Genomic DNA, 6,000 nt, shown 5'->3' on the forward strand with positions numbered 1-6,000 from the left:
GTATAGAAGAGAGGAGCAAAAAAATGATTTTTAAATTCATGGCCCACAACTATAATCATACCTGCTAAGATTGCTGAAATCTGAGGATCATGGTTCGAAGCCAATCTACGCAGGAAAATAAGCTAGACTTGTTTTAGTGAGTACCGGTCTTGGGCTTGAAATTGCTGTGTTTTGCTCATGGCTAGAGCTCTACAACGTCCTGCCTCGTGGCGGTTTTACTTTGTGAGATAAGAGTCTCATGGACTTTCCTGCCCAGGCTGGCTTTGAACCACGATCCTCAGATTTCAAGTCTCTCTGTAGTGCCCGGGGCTACGCATGGTCTCTTGTCTCAAATTAACCACGAAAAAACTAAAAAGTGCAAGACAGAAGTTGAGCTTTGGCTAAAAAATAATATAGCCTGCCAGCAATGAGGACCACAAATACAAAAATACTAAGGCCAAGCGGCTTTGCACTGAGTTCAAATCCTAGAACTTACACACAGATACACACACACACACACACACACACACACACACACATAAAGAATAACAGAAGTTGAGCTGTGGCTCACGGTGTGAAACCTGCTCTAAAAAGACAGAGAACAAAGAACATCAGGGAGAGTGGCCAGGCCTTTAGTCATAAGCCATAAAACCTGCAGGAACAACAACAAACAACAAAAAGAAGAAATTTACAGGAAGGCTAAGGAGCCAATTTCAGATTTTTAAAATTGAGGCTCATACCTGCCATTTAAGCTGCTCATTGTGGGTGAAATCTGAGGATCATGGTTTGATGCCAGCCAGGGCAGGAAAGTCCATGAGACTCATGTTCGTCTTTGCCAGGGGTGGGCTCTAACTTGAGGTGTTTTCCTCATGGATAGTGCTGTACTTCTTCCTGTCTATTGGTGGTTAATTGAGATAAGTCTCATGGACTTTTCTGTCCTGGCTGGCCTCAAAGCCCAATCCTCAGATTTCAAGCCTCTCTGTAGTGCCCTTGAGTACTCCTGGGAATCATCTTGTAACCATGAAAAACAAACAAAATATCCAGGCAGAAGTTGAGCTCAAGTAGTAGACCCTGCTAGCCCTGAGCGAAACACACACACACACACACACACACACACACTCTCTCTCTCTCTCTCTCTCTCTCACACACACACACACACACACAGACACACATAAAGACAAAGTGTGGGGCTGGGGATATGGCCTAGTGGCAAGAGTGCTTGCCTTGTATAGATGAAGCCCTGGGTTCAATTCCACAGCACCACATATATAGAAAATGGCCAGAAGTGGTGCTATGGCTCAATCGGCAGAGTGCTAGCCTTGAGCAAAAAGAAGCCAGGGACAGTGCTCAGGCCCTGAGTATAAGGCCCAGAACTGGCAAAAAAATAATAGAAAGAAAGGGGCTGAGGATATGGCCTACTGGCAAGAGTGCTTGCCTCGTATACATGAGGCCTTGGGTTCGATTCCCAAGCACCACATATACAGAAAACGGCCAGAAGTGGCGCTGTGGCTCAAGTGTCAGAGTGCTAGCCTTGAGCACAAGGAAGCTAGGGACAGTGCTCAGGCCCTGAGTCCAAGCCCCAGGATTGGCAAAAAAAAAAAAAAAAAAAAGACAAAGTGTGTATGCCCTCAGCTCAAGCCTAAGAACTTGCAAAAATACAATTAAAAAAAAATCTTGAGGGGCTGGGAATATGGGCTAGTGGTAGAGTGCTTGCCTCTTATACATGAAAACCTGGGTTTGAATACCGAGCACCACATATATAGGAAAAGTCAGAAATGATGCTGTGGCTCAAGTGGAAGAGGGCTAGCCTTGAGTAAAAAGAAGCCAAGGACAGTGATCAGGCTCTGAGTCCAAGGTCCTGGACTGGCAAATAAAAAAATTTTTAAGCTACTGATCAAGGTGTGAGGTCTGTTCTAAATACAGAGAAAGACAGAGAGAGAGACAGAGAAACTTCAAGGAGAGTGGCCAGGCCTTTAGTAACAAGCCATAAAAACTGCACTAACAACAAAAAAACCTCAAGAACAAAAACTGAAAAAGAAGGTAAAAAAGAGCCAATTAAAGATTTTGAAATCAAGACTTTATATCTGTAATATAAGCTGCTCCTTGTAGGTGAAATCTGAGGATTGTGGTTTGAAGTCAGCCTGGGCAAGAAAGTCCATGAAACTCGTTTTTGTGTGTGCCATGGATTGGATTGAACCTGTGGTGTTCTACTCAAGACTAGGCTCTTCTTCTTTCTGTCTGTTGGTGGTTAATTGAGATGAGTCTCATGGACTTTCCTGCCCAGGCTGACTTCAAACCACAATCCTCAGATTTTTGGACACATAACTCTTTTAACCACCAGAAAGATAGAGAGGAAAGAAAGAAAGAAAGGAAGAAAGAAAGAAAAAAAGAAAGAAAGAAAGAAAGGAAGGAAGGTAGGAAGGAAGGAAGGAGAGAAAGAAAGAGAGACAGAGGGAGAGAGACAGAAAAGGAAAGAGAAAAAGAAAACTAGAAAGAGCTAGAAAAGAGATAGTGAGAGACAGAGACAAAGAGACAGGAAGAACAAAGAAAGAGAAATAGAAAGAAAGTGAGAAATAGAGAAAGAGAAAGAAAGAAAAAGAGAAAGAGGAAAGAAAGAAAGAAAGAAAGAAAGAAAAAGAAAGAAAGAAAGTAAGACAGGCAAACAGGCAGAAGTTGACCAGTGACTCAAGTATTAGAGCCTGCTAGCCTTGTGGGGGGCAAAAAAAAACTGAGACAAAGTAGCTATGTCCTGAGTTCAAGCACCAGAGCTTCCACAAAAGAAAGAGAGAGAGAGAGAGACAGAAACCAACAAAGAAAGGAAGAGGGAGAGAGGTAAAGAAAGAAAGAAAGAGAGAGACACAGAAACACAGAAAGAGGAAAGAGAAAGAAAATGAAAAGAGAGAGAAAGAGACAGGAAGAAAGAGGAAAGAGAATGGGAAAAATAGAAAGAAAGAGAAACAAAAAGAAGAAGAGGAGAGGAAAAAGAAGGAAGGAAAGAATGAATTAATGAAAGAAAGAGACCAAGACAAGCAGACAGGCAGAAGTGGAGCTGTGGCTCAAGGAGTGGAGCCTGCTAGCCCTGCATTAAAAAAAAAAAAAGTAACAAAACATCCCAGCAATCCAATTGTGGCTCTACTTGTACACCTTCTTGGAATTAGGCATAAGAACAAAATCAAAACAAAAACCACCAGCTCTTGAACAATGATGAGGTACTGATTTCAAGCCCTAGCAAAAGAACAAAAACAAAACAGTGGTTGACCTGTGGCTCAAGTTGTAGAGTCTGCTAGTTTCACATGAAAAACAATGCAAACAAAAAACCGTGGGTAAGTGGCTATGTTCTAACATCAGGCCAGAGGAACTGAACTAAAGAAGAAGAAGGGAACAAAAGAACAATTAGATAGAAGAAAAGGAAGATGATAAAAGAGAGAGCCATTTAAAGATTTTAAATTATGGCTCAAACCTGTAATCCTACCTACTCAAGTCGCTGAAATCTCAGGATCCATGTTCAAAGCCAGCCTGGGCGGGCTGCCCGCAGTTGGCAGTATTACTTCCTGACTCGAGGTGGTTAACTTCAGATAAGAGTCTCATGGAATTTCCTGCCCAGGTTGGCTTTGAACCACAATCCTCAGATTTTAGGACATTGTGTGTAGTGCCCTTGGCCACCCATGGACTCTTATCTCCTATTAAAAAAAAAGAAAGGAGGAAAACAAGACATAATTTGAGCTGTGCTTGGAGTAGTAAAGTGTGCTAGCCAGGAGGGGGAAAAACACTTAGAGGCACTCACAAGGCCTAATTTCAAGCCCTTACAAATACCACCAAGAATTAATGAAATAAAATAAAACTTGGCTTCAGGGCTTGAGTTCTAGGCCTAGGAAAAGAACCAAAAACAAACAAACCAACAAGAATCCAAAAGGTCAGTCGTTTATGTTGGCCCAATTTTAGAGCAAGCTAGTTTTCAGAGATTAAGAAAGAAAAACTGAGCAAAAGAGGCAAGGTCCCGTTAACAATGACAACAACAGAAAATAACAGTAAATAGGGGTTGGGAATATGGCCTAGTGGTAAAGTGGTCGTCTTGTATACATGAGGCCCTGAGTTCAATTCCTCAGCACCACATATATAGAAAAAGCCAGAAGTGGCGCTGTGGCTCAAGTAAGTGAGTGCTAGCCTTGAGCCAAACAAGCCAGGGACAGTGCTCAGGCCCTGGGTCCATGGTGCAGGACTGGCAAAAAAAAAAAATCTTATTTTGAGCTATGGCTGAAGGTGTGAGGTTTGCTCTAAAGACAGAGAAACACACACAATCACACACACACACACACACACACACACACACACACACACACACACAGAGAGAGAGAGAAACTTCAAGGAGAGTGGCCAGGCCTTTAGTAACATGCCATAAAAACTGCACTAACAGGGCTGGGAATATGGCCTAGTGGCAAGAGTGCTTGCCTCTTTTACATGAAGCCCTGGGTTCAATTCCCCAACACCACATATATAGAAAATGTCCAGAAGTGGCGCTGTGGCTCAAGTGGCAGAGTGCTAGACTTGGGCAAAAAGAAGCCAGGGACAGTGCTCACGCCCTGAGTCCAAGGCGAAGGACTGGAAAAAAAAAAGTCACTGGAAATACTGCACTAACAACAAACAAACCCAAGAACAATAACTGAAAAAGAAGGCAAAGAAGAGCCAATTAAAGTTTTTAAAATTGAGACTTTCCATCTGTAATGTAAGCTGCTCCTTGTAGGTGAAATCTGAGGAATGCGGTTTGAAGCCAACCTGGGCAGGAAAGTCCATGAGACTCTTTTGTGTGTGTGCCAGGGATGGGATTGAATTTGTGGTGTTCTACTCAAGACTAGGCTCTACTTCTCTCTATGTATTGGTGGTTAATTGAGATGAGTCTCATGGACTTTCCTGCCCAGGCTGGCTTCAAACCGCAATCCTCAGATATTCCGACACTGTGTAAGTGCCCTAGGCTTCTCATGGACTCTTATCTCCTGTTAACCACCAGAAAGAGAGAGCAGACAGAAAGAAGAAAGCAAGAAAGAAAGGAAGGAAAGAAGGAAGGAAGGAAGGAAGGAAGGAAGGAAGGAAGGAAGGAAAAAGGAAAAGGAGAGACACACCGAAAGTCAGAAATAGGAAAGAGAGAAAGAGAAATAGAGAGATAGAAAAGAGACAGTGAGAGACAGAAAGAGACAGGAAGAAAGAAGAAAGGGAAATAGGAAGAAAGTAAGAAATAGAGAAAGAGAAAGATAGAAAAAGAGAAAGAGATGAAAGAAAGAAAGGAAGGAAGGAACGAAGGAAGGAAGAAAGAAAGATAGGCAAAGAGGCTGAAGTTGAGTTGTGACTCAAGTAGTAGGGCCTGCTAGCCTTGTGGGGTGGGAAAGAGAATGAGACAAGGCAGCCATGCCCTGAGGTCAAACACCAGAGCTTCCACAAAAGAAAGAGAGAGAAAGAAAGCAACAAAGAAAGGAAGAGGGAGGGAGGGAGGGAAAGAAAGAAAGAAAGAGAGGGACACAGAGAAACAGAAATAGGAAAGAGAAAAAAATGAAAAGAGCAAGTGAGAAAGAGACAGGAAGAAAGAGGAAAGAGAATGAGCAAAATAGAAAGAAAGAAACAGAGAAAGAAAGAACAAAAGGAGAGGAAAAAGAAGGAAGGAAAGAATGAATGAATGAAAGAAGAAAGAGACAAAGACAAGCAGACAGGCAGAAGTGGAGCTGTGGCTCAAGGAGTGGAGCCTGCTAGCCCTGTATTAAAAAAAAAAGTAACAAAACATCCCAGAAACCTAATTGTGGCTCTACTTGTACACCTTCTTGGAATTAAGCATAAGAACAGAAGCAAAACAAAAATCACCAGCTCTTGAACAATGATGAGGTACTGATTTCAAGCCCTAGCAAAAGAACAAAAACAAAACAGTGGTTGACCTGTGGCTCAAGTTGTAGAGTCTGCTAGTTTCAAATTGAAAAACAATGCAAACAAAAAACTGAGGGTAAGTGGCTATGTTCTAACATCGGGCCAGAGGAACTG

Source organism: Perognathus longimembris, unplaced genomic scaffold (assembly GCF_023159225.1).
Source record: "Perognathus longimembris pacificus isolate PPM17 unplaced genomic scaffold, ASM2315922v1 HiC_scaffold_5663, whole genome shotgun sequence".
In the NCBI taxonomy this organism is placed as follows: domain Eukaryota; kingdom Metazoa; phylum Chordata; class Mammalia; order Rodentia; family Heteromyidae; genus Perognathus; species Perognathus longimembris.